Source organism: Podarcis pityusensis (assembly GCF_964106645.2).
Source record: "Podarcis pityusensis genome assembly, chromosome: 4".
Classification (NCBI taxonomy): Eukaryota; Metazoa; Chordata; class Lepidosauria; order Squamata; family Lacertidae; genus Podarcis; species Podarcis pityusensis.
Genome location: NC_138027.1, coordinates 73,400,367 through 73,414,287, shown reverse-complemented (window position 1 = coordinate 73,414,287; position 13,921 = coordinate 73,400,367). Strand labels below are relative to the sequence as shown.

General features: G+C 42.2%; 1 protein-coding gene and 1 long non-coding RNA gene across 3 annotated transcripts in view; one reads left to right on the top strand and one right to left on the bottom strand.

Moving 5' to 3' along the window:
• OCA2 (OCA2 melanosomal transmembrane protein) overlaps positions 1-10,991 on the bottom strand; it is a 155,012-nt gene extending 144,021 nt beyond the window's left edge. The window contains exon 1 of one of the 2 annotated variants that reach the window (XM_081001316.1): positions 10,671-10,991. The gene's annotated coding sequence lies outside the window, so the exon portion shown is untranslated. The remainder of the gene's footprint in view (positions 1-10,670) is intronic. The other variant, XM_081001315.1, reaches the window with a different exon arrangement.
• The window catches only part of LOC308474908, a 306,542-nt gene that overhangs the window by 104,794 nt on the left and 187,827 nt on the right, over positions 1-13,921 (top strand). The gene's annotated exons all lie outside the window — the stretch shown is intronic.

Here is a 13,921-nt window from a genome sequence, read left to right as displayed (position 1 = left end):
ATGAATTTCAAGATCAGCTTCCCCTCTGGCCCCCCACCGACCCGGAAGACATCCATGACTTGATCGTTAAACTCAAAACAGGGAAAGCGCCTGGGCCAGACCTGATCCCGGCAGAAGCTATAAAATACCACGCGGACTGGTGGGCTAAAGTTCTGGCGACCATCTTCGATGCCGTTAACAACTCTGGAAAGATCCCGGAAGTATGGAAGGACGCTGTTATCGTTCCAATCCACAAAAAGGGCTCACCAGATGACCCGGGGAATTACAGAAATATCAGTCTGCTCTCAATAGTGGGGAAACTGTATGCCCGCTTCTTGCTGAACAGACTTAACCAATGTGCCGAAGAGAAAAAATTAATTGGGCCCGAACAAGCTGGATTCCGCCCAAAACAGTCAACAATTAATCATATTCTAATTTTACAGCATCTTGCCTGGAAATATTCCACCCCAAAGGGTGGCCAACTCTGTGTGGCATTCATTGACCTAAAGGCAGCATTCGATAGTATCCCCAGGAGCATCCTCTGGGAAAAACTCTCCCGCTGGGGCATCAACAGAAGGCTTCTCTGGCTAATAATCAAACTCCACGAGAACTCAGCGGCTAGAGTGAGACTCACCCCGGAGGGTGATCTCACCAATCCAATTCCCATTAACAGAGGTGTCCGACAGGGTTGTATATTGGCTCCATTCCTGTTCAACTTGTTCATAAGCGATATGAGGACTTCCCTAATAGAGGCTCAAGAAAGGATTCATGCACCCCGCCTAGCACTTTATCGCTGCCCTTTGTTACTGTATGCGGATGACGCAGTCATCCTTTCCTTTTCTAGAGTAGGTCTCAGGAGGGCCTTAAAAATTTTTGGATCGTACTGTAACGCAAATTCCCTTACAATTAATTATGGAAAATCTAAGATCCTAATTTTCTCAAAGAGCCGGAAACTCCATAATTGGAGAATTGATGGGAGAGTCATCGAACAAGTCTATAGATTCCAATACTTGGGAGTTTGGTTACAACATAACCTTAGATGGAAGGCCCATGTAGCCTATGTTACAAATAGAGCCAAAGCTATCTCCTTGGCGATCTTGCGATTCTTCTTCACCGATGGGGCCCTTCATATCCCATCGGCGTTGAAAGTCTTCAAGGCCAAGGTGATCCCGACAATTGCCTATGCCATCTCAATTTGGGGGACTTTTGTCAATCTATCTCACCTAGAGGTTATTCAAAATCAGTTTTTAAGAGGGATATTGAAACTGCCCAACTGTGTAAGTAATACAGCGTTACGCATGGAACTTAATACTGTATCCCTGGAAAACGCTCTGTGGAAGCACATACTTTGTCACTGGTTATCTCTATGGCACAATCTCCCAAACTTGTACTTGATACAATGTATGTGGAGAGATGATTTCCAGAGCCCATGGGTAAAAAATTTACAGCTGAAAATAACGGCAATGGGAATCTCCCCATCCAAATTACTAGAGCAGGACATAGTTCCAGCTAAAAGAACAGTAACCTGTAAACTAGAGGAGATGGACTTGCAGCAGAAAATGGTCTTGGGCAATGGTACCTGCTCACCTCTAAACCTTGGTTTATCACCCCTCTTAAGGCTCCCAAACTATTTGAATTCCTTAACTTCTTCGGCTCATAGATATGCCTTTGTAAAGGCAAGATTCAACACCTTCCCATCGAACATGCTGAGAAATAGATTCTCCAATGGACAGATATCGCTCTTATGTGATTGTAATTGTGGGGCACCGGAATCGTTGCATCACATAATTTTTGACTGTGCTTTTCACTCATCGGCCAGGAGCAAGTTTCTTGCCCAATATCTAAAGGGAATTGCCGATGATACGAATGAAGCCAAACTGAGATATCTATTAAATGATGATGACCCCCTAAGATCACTCACGGTTGCCAGATTCTTGATCAGTGTCCTATCCCTAAAGAAGAGAAACGGACTCCTGTGTGGCTCGGAAAATCCCTTTAAACCATGATCTATGTTTTAGGATGTAACTAGGTGAATCACCATTGATGTCTTCTATTGATTTGTGAGCAGATGGTGATGGTTATGTTACAAATTTATTGCAACGTATGATGTTGGTCCTTTGTTTTTGTTCTGCTTTGGTTCTTGTCTGTTTTTTGTAAGTTTTGACGGTTTTAAATTTGGAGGTTCAAGTACATTATGTTGGTATGGGAAACTGTCGTGTGACGGGCCAATGGCCGTAATAAAGATCAATCCAATCCAATCCAATCCAGGGCCCAGTCCCCCCCTCCCCGTTAGGATTTTTATCTATCCGAGCTGCTCCAGCAAGTGGTACCATGATTTGTATACATCATGTGAGTGTCTGAGTGAGCGTGAGAAAGGAAGTCTGTGTTATCTCTTCCTTCTGAGTACTATTGGAAGTTGGTTTCACTTCTGTGTGTGTCGCAGTTCTGTACTGGTGTTCAGAGAGCACAGATATACTGATCGAGTCTCTGTATATAAGACTGTAAATAAAGTAGTTTTAGAACTACGATTGAGTCTTTCTTCTGCTATGATATGCCAGAAGACTGGCATGCTCTTTTCAGAAGAGAAGAGTCGCTTATTACTGGCTTATTACTGGCCACTCTGGACCGAAGAAGATTTACAGCCAGAGAGAGCCACCAGGGGATGCTCCGGAGACTTGGGGAAGTTTCAGCCTTCCCAGGGCGTTTTTCCAACACCCTCCCCACACCCACCCACACCGATCCTTTGTCATGGCTAATTGTACACACATACTTCATGAATTTGCTTTTTTCCTCTTCTTCCTTCTGTTTCTCTTTTAAATAAGAAAACAACACTACAAGTGGGCCCTGCAACAAAATGTTGCCATTTGGAGTGTTTTTGTTCAGCTTACCAACCAGCCAGCTACCTAGCTATGTTGCCCTCCTTCCAGGATAGAAACCAAGGAAGCTGCCCCGTGCAGGGTTCTATCCAGCTCAGTAATGCTTACATGGACTGGCAGCATCTCTCAAAGGTTTCAGACAGGTCACATTCCCAGCCCTACCTTAAGATTCCTGGGGTTGGACCTGGGACATTCTGTGTGTAGTGCAGAGGCTCTACTACCAAGCCACAGCTCTTTCTGCTCCACCCAGGTTCCCATTCCACCACCGACCCAAACCAGTCACCACCCAAGCCCTGTCCTGTTTTGGTAGGGTCTGTAGGGTCTCCCCTCCTGCACACCTCAAGTTCCAAACAAGCCTGCTGACATCTCCCCTCTTGCACACGGGTGGTGACATTTTAGCTCTGGCCTGGAGAACGAGAAGACTTATTAATTACGTGTTCATCCTGATTTTGCAGGGAGATCCCATGATGTTGGCTGTTTAATGAGCACCCTGTCTGATTTGTTTGTGGGGAGGCTCGGCAATGTTGCATCAAAGCAAGTCTTTTCCCAAACTTTTGGCTACATTTTCCTTATCATAAATAATAATAAAAAACCATCTTTGCGAGGAAATGGCTTTGTTGTGCAAGACCTGCCAGTAAGCTGCAATTTGCAGGTGTGTGATTGAAATCCCACCCCAAAATAGCAGCAACCTGAAAGTGCCCTGAGTTTGCTGTTAGTGTTATAGGATAATATGACATAAACCAGTCTGTGGCCCTTCAAGGTGCTCCTGAACTACAGTGAGTGATGGGCAAATCTATCCATTTTGGTTTCTCCAGTATCACATTCTGGTGATTCCCACATTTCTTCTTGATTTGTTTCTTAAAAGTCCTCCTGAAAATTCATCAGCATTTTAGTGCTAATTTTTCATAATATACACATTTGTATTCAATTTTGCTTAATAAGCTTGCTTTTTTTTTTTTTTAGTAAAGCAATTCCCCCTGGTAGAATGCTTCTTACATGTTATTTTCACCAATATATGTATTTCTACGCACACTTTCCCACAGTCTATGAATTTGTGTGCACATTACTTGGCTGGCGAACTTCATTGCAAAATTCAGAGTTGTGCAAATTTTGGAAGATCGCTGTGTTTCAGGTTTCCCAAAAAAAAGAGTGAATTAGGTAGATTTCCCATTAAATGTAAACTGGATTTAATTTCTACCCCATCTCCAGCTCCCATCATCCCTGTCATCTGGAGAGATACAGTTTCCACATCCTTCTAATAGAGGGTTAAAAAAAAAGAAAGAAATCATGGGTTGGGAGGTAATCTGTTGGGGCCCTATTTAGAGTACAAAATGTGTCTAGAAGACTGATATCAAAGGACACTAAAAGAGAAAGATTTATCCAGAGCTTTGATAGTAGTGTAGATACCACATTTTTTGGCTTCCCGTGTCTCTCAGCTGACTGACTTGGGGCTTAAATAAAGTTGCCAGAGATTTTAATTAGAATTCCCAGACAGACAAGGGAGTGCTCTGAATAACAGCTGGCTATTCATACTGCTTCATGAGAGGGTTAGCTAGCCTGCCTTGCATCTACGTTTCCCCAAAACTGAAAACCAGTTGCTGTCTTCCACTAGCATAGTTGTAAAAATTTGTCACATGAAGAGTCATCCAAAAAACAGGAAGACCTGCCAGCTATCAGTTCAGAGAAGGCAGATTGTTCATCTCCACATTCAATTCAGATGTAATTGTGTGTGTGTTTTGTACCACTTCACTTCTTAGTTTTAATTTGCCGTGGAAAAATAATTTGCAGCAGAAAATTGTATTTGCCGTGTTAAACATACATTAGCTGACTGAGCGTGGCATTGTAAAACAAACTAACTGGGATAAAACAAAAATCCAAAGGAATGGGATTGTTCTTTAATTATCCCAGTGAGTTGTTTAAGCCTCTTGAAACCAGCTTTCCAAGTATTCACTTAAATGCGCCAGTTAAAAATAGTGAATGTCAAATTTATTAATTTAACCGAGGCTGATAATCTAAAAGTACAAATATAGTGAAACCTATTTTGGGTGATCACTCTTTAGAACGTGATTGTTTGCATATGGATTAAGGGAAGGGCTATACTCAGTAGGGCATGCTCTGTCTGGTTTGCATGCAAAAGACTCTGGATTGCATCCCAAGTAGAGTTGTGAAAATCTCTTGCCTGAAATCCTGGAGAGCTGTTGCCAGTCAGTGTAGATCAGGGTTTCCCAATCTTGGATCTCTAGCTGTTGTTGGACTACAACTCCCATCATCCCTCACCACTGGTCCGCTAGCTAGGGATAATGGGAGTTGTAGTCCAAAGAACCAATGGAGACCCAAGTTTGGGAAACCCTGGTGTAGGCAATTCTGAGCCAGTATTGCCAGTGTTCCTAAACAATTCTATTACCAATGTTTCCAGCGTTCCTAAACTAAACTGAAGTTTCCATTAAAGTTTTCCATTAAAATTAATTGTGATCATATAAGCATTCTTATATGGCAAGTGTGTTCTATTAACATTACTAAAACATTATTCCCTGTGGTTTAAGCTTGGTGTGTAAGGGCCACTTTTCAAGTAGGACGTTCAGTGTGAATGTAGCAAGCTAAAATGCAAAGCGTGATGTGAGTTTACAAGCGTGTGCATAGGAACATGTGGAGCTGACTACTACTGGATTGGGCAGGTTGTCTTATCTATCCTAATATTCCCACACTTTGATTGCCTCACAGCAAAAGGTCTCTCACATCAGCCATTCCTTTTAACTGGAGATGTCAAGAGTTGGACCAGAGACCTTTTGCACACAACATTTGCCCTCTTTTTACTATGAAGGAACATTGATCATGATGCAGCCAGTCTTTGATGACCTTGTTGTCATAGGTGGAAGCTGAGTTGCTGCTGTCTCCAATTACATTGAGTTTATTTCATTCCATGTAAAAAAAGGTAAAGTTAAAGGACCCCTGGACTGTTAAGTGCAGTCAATGGCGACTATGGGATTGTGGCGCTCATCCCGCTTTCAGGCCAAGGGAGCAGGCGTTTGTCCACAGACAGCTTTCTGGGTCATGTGGCCAGCATGACTAAACAGCTTCTGGCGCAACAGAACACCGTGACATAAGCCAGAGCACACAGAAACACCGTTTACCTTCCCGTCACAGTGGTACCTATTTATCTACTTGCACTAGCATGCTTTCGAACTGCTAGGTTGGCAGGAGCAGGGGCCGAGCAACAGGAGCTCACTCCATTGCGGGGATTCGAACCGCCGACCTTCCGATTGGCAAATCCAAGAGACTCAGTGGTTTAGACCACAGCATCATCCGCATCCCTATAATTCCTACATTCCATGTAGCCCATGGAGACACAGCTGAGCAAGGAGGGCAAAATCTATACTCAAACCCTTGTGCTGGTAACCCCACAGGGCACAAAGGCATATTGAACTCCTCAAATGCATTCCCTACAGGTCATAGCAATGGGGGGATGCCTTCACTATACATGCTGCAATTCATTGCTCTCTGTCCTGTTCTTAAGAGTTATACAACTATTTTCTATAGGTTACAACCCAAACTTAATTTCTAGCCAAGAATGAACGGAATTAAAAAAAAAAAAAAATCACACAACAGAAATTTGATGGATATCAATGGAAGTTTTGTACACAAAACAAAGGAAAACATATTCCCTTGAATGAATTAAGACCATGCTTTGATCACAAGATTCCTGTTTCAAGTGAGTTAGCTCTAACTCTCCATAAAGTATCTGTCCACATTAATAAAGGTAAATAAGCATAATCTAAATAAAAAGAGGGAAAGTAATCAGAGCAGAAAAACTCAGGAGGCCTGATGTCATGGACTGGTTGGACGCAGAGGAATGGTGGAAGGAAACAGTTAGGTAACCTCCGAAAGAAGAAGGCTCAGAGCCTCCGGAGTGGTGGTGGGACAACAATGAGTGGTCAGAGTGAAAAGAGGGAGATGACTGAGGAGATGAGGTGTCAAAAACTAAACTGGCAAAGTGAGCTTGGAGAGTATGTGCAAAGAGCAGGCCAGAATCAGAGGCAGAAGCTGGCAAGTGAGATGAGGGAGGCCAGGAGGCAGAGATGGGTTACGCTGGTGAAGAGTCACTGATGTCTCCCCCTCCTGCTGTGACAATCTCCCCTCCCCCACTTCTCTCCCAAAACCAGAAGAGGCATGAAAAGAGCAAAGGAGAGGTTGGCTGCATGCAGGCATAGTCTCCAATTGCTCAGGGAAAGCCCTGAGGAGATGGGAGTCTCAGCAACTGATTTTTATGGAGGAAGACCACCGGGAATGAGCTGCTCTGCTCATTAGGCAGTCATGGAGTGTGGAGATTGTGCTTTTGCTAATAAGAGTTAACTCCATCTTTAAACTGTGTGATTACTGACCAGCTCCTGTGACACCTATATATGCAAAGGTTATATTGGCTTTTATACTATTGTTTCATTGAAAGACTAGTGGGAAGCTCCTGGCACTGCCCAGGAATTTTAATAAACAAATAATATAATTTAAAAAAACCACAGAATTAAATCCCAGGTTAATAATGCAAGTGTGAACAGAAGCTAATATCACAATCACATATAAACGGGGCGGGGAGTGATGCTGACATGAGTAGATGCAGTTGGAAGCATTGGTTTATAGTTCATTATCTAGTGGTTGGGAAAGCAAAATGTGTCTTAAGGAGTGCTAAGGAGAAGACAAAAATAAGCTGGTAAGGCCATTGTTTCGGCTTTGACTATGCAAATGTTGCTGCTTGAAAATTTTCTCAAGGCATGTTAGGGTTGCATGGATTTGAAATAATACTGAGAAAGAAGCAATGTGGTTAGCAAATGGGCTGTACAGTGCATATTTTGGGTTTTTTAGCTACGCTTTTTTACTTCTTTCGGTTTGAAACAGCAGCTAGGTGCCTGCAAGCACTCTGCTCACATTTCACCATACAATCCAATTTGAAGTGCAGAAGCTATGCAGCAACCTTGGGTCAAAATATTACAGATTAAAAAAAAAAAACCCTCTGCTATGTGAAACAAATGTTTTTAAATCTTCAGGATTAATCCCTAACCACTTTCTGCCGTTAATGGGATTTAGCACTAACTTTTAATTGGTGGTTCAGAGTTAATCACCTGAGTTAAAAGGGAAGGGGAAAACATATCCTTGCCACTCCTACTTGCTCTTCTTTCTGTACACTTGATGCATGCACTTAAAAAGTGTTAAAATATTTGCTGTACTGTCCTAAAATACCACAACTTTTCAGAAGCAGTAGCTCATAAACTTCTTCCAGTGGACTTTTCTCCCTGCCTCTCCAGGATCCATGTAATGATCCCATCTAACAGGTCTTGTCTCCACCTACAGCAAGTAACAAAGTGATAGAATGCTTCAGAGTGTAGGTGGTTGGAAGATAGAATGCTTCAGAGATCACAGGGGTTAGAAGAATCTCACATACAGCCAACTTCCTCCCCCACCCCCAAACTCATAACACTATACAGTCGTACATTGGATCCCAAACACCTTGCGAGTTGAATGTTTTGGCTCCCAAATGCCATAAATCTGGAAATGAGTGTTCCAGTTTGTGAATGTTCTTTGGAACCTGGACATCCGAGGCAGCTTCCATGGCTTCCGATTGGCTGCAGAAGCTTCCTGCAGTCAATCGGAAGCCGTGCCTTGGTTTCCAATCCCTTGGGGTGAGGGAAATCTGAGCCATTTCAATAGACCCAATTTGGGCCCTTGATCTGGGCTCCAAAAATGATGCAACAACAACAAGAATTACACATCCAAATCTGGTGGCTAGATCTCAATCCAGACCAGCAATCATGTTTTCCACCACCAGTGCTTCAGTCTGTCATGGCTATACATCATACACAGGTGTTTTATAAGCTTACTAGTGTATTCGGTCACTTCCCTGATCTTCTGCTCAGGAAAGCATACATCGCTGTCATGGAAACCAGGTATCCTAGCAAAGTAATTACTCGACTCCTGTTCAAGCGCACCAGGGATGTTTCTTTAAAAACCAGATTAGAAAGGCAACTGACACAAAACCCAGAGTAATACGCTAACACTAGCTTCCCGTTTTGCGCTCAGGCTAATAGCTACCTGGAAACAATCAAATAGGGGTAATTTGGGACTGACACAAGTTCCAAGCACTGCTTCCCATTTAAACAGCGGGGTGCTGTTGTTTTTTCCTTATCTCACCAACTGCAGTCCTTTAGAGTGTAAAATTAATGCTCTGTGGCCTTTACCCACCTAAATGGTAAAGGAAAATATAGGAGGTGGCAAATTTATTCCACAATACGCCTGGAGCACAAAAGTTTGACCAAAAAAAAGGCATAATTTTTAGAAGCACAAGCACAATGTAGTCAAACATTTCTGTGAAAAGAAACTCTTTCCATTCATATACTTTGGACCCACCCATTATTGTTAATATTGTTTCACACCACTCTAATCTCTGAGTGGTATGAGATTCCTGGGGTTCAAAGTGATTACCTAGGCTTCGTGTTTCCTTTTGGAAATGAGGCAGAGCAGAGACTGTGGTGTCTTTCTGATATATGGTTTATTTACACATATCTGCAACCTGAGCCTGAGATGTTCAAGGCATCAATGCACCAAAAGGATCTTGTTCCTCCCTTAGCCGCAGCCTTGGATTCAAACACAAATCTCAAATACTGTTCCGACTCTCTTTCTCCGCTAGTTCACATCACTGCAAACTCCCAACTCTAAACTCGTGCTTTGTCCTTCTCACTATTTCTGAGTTGAGAGAGGGGCTCCACCCATTTGCCGCCTCACTCTGCTTCCCTTAATGACCCAAGCACTCAGCTCAACTCAGGAAGCTAGCCTGGCTTATATTTTAAAGCTCGTCATAACACTATATTTTTAACTGCTGTGGAAATTTTTAATCAAAAGACCAGTTCTAAATATTTTAAACTGACAAACATAGGACATGGCATGCAGGCTGAGGCTGCAGTCCTTGCCCCATTTACCTGTGTGTAAGCACCACTGAACTGAAAGGCAGGGTGGTGTAGTGGTTAGAGTGTCAGACTAACTCCCAGTCTCTCAGCCTAACCTACCTCACAGGGTCGTGGCAAGGACAAAACAGAGAGGGAAGATAATTATGTATGCCAACTTTGAGCTCCTTGGAAAAAAAGTTGGGATATAAATGCAACAAAAGAAATAAATAACTCCAAGTCAATAGGACTTCCTTCTGAGTGGAAACAAGTTAGGACTTTTCTGTTAGCTAGGTGGCATTTTTCAAACCCAATTGTGATACAAGGGATGCTTTCTATGCCAAAAAATATCTCCTACACAATCATTTATCTGCAGCTCAGTCTCTGCAGTGCAAACACAATCCTATACAAGTCTACTCTGAAGTATGTCATATTGGTTTCAATGAGCCACACACACCATCAGATTTGATTCATTGACTTTGAAAACCTAAAAAGAAAGCACTAACGTTCCCAACGCTCCATTGACCTCTACTATACAGCATTTCAATAAAAAAGTCTAAAGCTGATTGTTCCAATCCAGCTATTTCAGAGTAACTCCAAATAGTTATCATAACCATGTTTTTCAAGGAAGGAACATTGCTGCCTAATTTTTCTCAAATTAAGTTTGAGTTGCCTTGGGGATGAAAAAATTAATTCCTTTCATTTCAGTCAAAGAAGTGGAACACATTTATAAGTACATTCCAACTATCAAACAGTAAACATAACATGCACTTTCAAGAGTTTGTATCAGGGCAACCTTTGCCAGTGAGTAGTTGTCTAAGAATATTTAACAGTGCATTTTAAAGAATATGCTATCAGTGACATAACAAAACAAAAAAAGGTGTTTTACCTGTAACCTGTAGATTTCTTGCCGTCTTCTCAAAAAATGCCACAAAAAAATGGAGGTCGTAAGTTCATTATCAGATTTCTTCAGTTAAAAGAGCAATAAGCAGCTCAAAACTTTCCATTTGTGTAAAGGCTGTGTCTAAATGAAATGGCTCGCAGAAGAACTGGGTTCAGCATCTGTGATTCTACAAGTGTCCATTCCATGCACTGCACACAGGAATGAAACAAAAATTCCTAGGTTCACCATCATGTGACACCAAACATAGAAGCTGGCGCTTGCTTTGACTATTAGCAATTTTCACTGCATTAACAAGGCTCTTTTTAATCCTCCCTCAGTTGCTACAAAGGGCAAGGGAGGAAAAGAGCAAATGGATTGACGCTAATTCTGTCAGGAGGTGGAGAAACCCCAAACCCAACTTAGGTTCATGATATGATTGTACTTTAGGAGAAAGTACTGAATAGCACACAATAGTACCTTCAGAGTATCCATCTTAACTGAAGTTCTGAGCAAATATTCTTTTGGCAGCAGCTGTTTGAGTAAGAAGAAAAACCTGAGGTAAATTAAGGGAGCCAGTATGAGTGTACTTAATTCTCCTGTAATTTTTTTCACCTGGGACAGTTCTAAGGTCTGTGCTTGGTTCTTAAATCAGGACAAGCTGTGAGGATAATTTCCCAAAGAAGAATGTCTTATTTGGTCTTGAGGGACGGTTGATAAAACTTCCTGGGCTAGATCAGCAGAGAATGGCTGAGCCCTGTCAGAAATGGTGAAACGTAAGAGGGAACAGGGAGCGAGGCTCACTGTGAACTGGTCCCAATTGTACCTTATGGCAAACATGCCAGGGGGTGGAGTGAAAACACTTGATCTGCATTCCTAAGAGACTTTTGAGTTCTGTGCCTTGAAGCAGAAAGGATAAGAAGGGAGGAGAGAAGCAGAGAAACCTACAGGCCCCATCATGTTTACATCCTTCCAGAAAATTAATGATTATTATTACTGAATATGCACGTGTACGAGAGCAACTTCATAGGACAGTCTCATCAAAGCACACATCAATGGTTGGCAGTCGGATTAAAGTATTTTCATGGCTGGGGGTGTGAGTATGTCATTTTTCTGATGAGTGGCAGGCATGGCTTTGCGCTTATCTTAGGAAATTAAACGGTCTAGGCTAGTTAGAGGTCAGGGGTGCCCATCTGAATAAAATATTGTGGGGGCCCAGGTAAGCCCTGCCCCACATAATCAATCACATGATGCATGAACACACACCATTTGAATGGGAATACCCTTTAACTTGGGGGCGGGGGGGGGAGAAACAGCCGCCTCAAATATTTTATTGTGGGGGTCAAAGCCCCCATGTCCCCTAGGCAGTTATGTTAGAGGCAGTAGCTGGTCCCTATAACTACCAGAAAAAATTTCTGTGCATAAGGCTTCTTTATATGCAGGAAGTCGTCATGGTCAATTTATTACAGTCAACGGACTAGAAATAAGACCAAAGTGGCAGAAAGTGAATAATGCAGCTGCTAAGCCCTGAAAGTTTCCCATGGGAGTGACCTTGGGGAAACCATGGGCCCACATTGCGTCTGCCAACCTTAAAGAAAATCTCATACAAAATGGAATTATTTGGACATATAACAAAATTTGGATAGAAAGGTGATACATCTTCCTACACATCAGTATTCTCAAATATAGAAGGACTAGGGCTTAGCTTATAACTTACTCCAGTTAGTTATGGATAGACTTTATGAGAGCTGCCTATGAATGTGTGTGCTTAGGTATCTTCAGGAACAGAATAGGGGCATGCCGTTTCAGGTGTAGCCAGATCAGGTATAAAAAATATTCAGAGTCTGGTCTCTCACTACGCTTGCTAGTATTTTCTGCCTGAAACATTTCACACTTAAGCTATAGCCTGCAACTAAAGCCCAGGCCTGTCTCTTCCAACTTGCAAACTCCCTCCTCTACTCCACTAGGTGGTCACCAGAAACTCTGGGGTGAAAAAACACCTACCTGAACTCTGCATGCAGATGGGATGCATTCGCCTAGTTCAAACATTACAACAACAAGATGGCTACATGGTCCTGTTTCAGTTCTCTGTCTAACTGAACTCCATTAACCACCAGTGTTGTGTAGTGGTTAAAAGTGTCAGACTAGGACCTGGAAGACTAGAGCTCAAATCCCCACTCAGCCTTGGAGCTCACTTGGTGACTTTGGGCCACCAACCTACTTCACAGCATTATTTTGGGAATTAAATGAGGCGAAGAACCATGTATGCCGCCTTGAGCTCTTTGGAGAAAAAGCTGGCATATAAATGCAATAAATAAGTAAATAGCAATATTAAAAGGTACCTCCTTTCATGGATCAATGTGCCATATACAAAAACAGTAATAATCACAATAATAATACAGAGGCGATATAGAGAAGTCAGAAGAAGGAAGGAGGGAAGTCAGCTCCTAGGAGGAAGTATAAATGTAAAATGTAATATAATATGTAGGTGTAGTATGAAATTTGCAAAACTAATAAAGATTATCTTGCAATAATAATACAGTGGTACCTCGGGTTAAGAACTTAATTCGTTCTGGAGGTCCGTTCTTAACCTCAAACTGTTCTTAACCTGAGGTACCACTTTAGCTAATGGGCCTCCCGCTGCCGCCGCGCAATTTCTGTTCTCATCCTGAGGTAAAGTTCTTAACCTGAGGTACTATTTCTGGGTTAGCAGAGTCTGTAACCTGAAGTGTCTGTAAACTGAAGTGCCTGTAACCTGAAGCATCTGTAACCCGAGGTACCACTGTAGTAGTAGTAGTAATAATAATAATAATAATAATAATAATAATAATAATAATACAGCATTCAAAGGTCTCCTCATGAAGTGACAGGAAATTCAAGACAAGATAAAGGAAGTACACTGCAACCCACACATTGAGTTCACGGAATTCGTACAATTCTATGATCACTCTGAAATGAGGTTTGGGAAGGGGTGGTTGCTAGATTACAACTCCCATCATCCCCAACCATTGATCATGCGATCTGGGCCTGATGGGAGTTGTGAGTCCAACATCTAGAGCCACAGGCTCCCCAGCCCTGCTTAAGTGATGTTTACTCACTTAAATAGCTTTAAAGAAGAAATTAGACAAATAATGAAAAGTAGGCCTACAAAGAGTTATTAGCCATGCTATCTAAAAGTTGTCTCCTGCTTTCATTGGGATTACATTTCCATTACCAGATGTTGCAGACACACAGGATAGCTTTGCCCACAATGCCCAGTT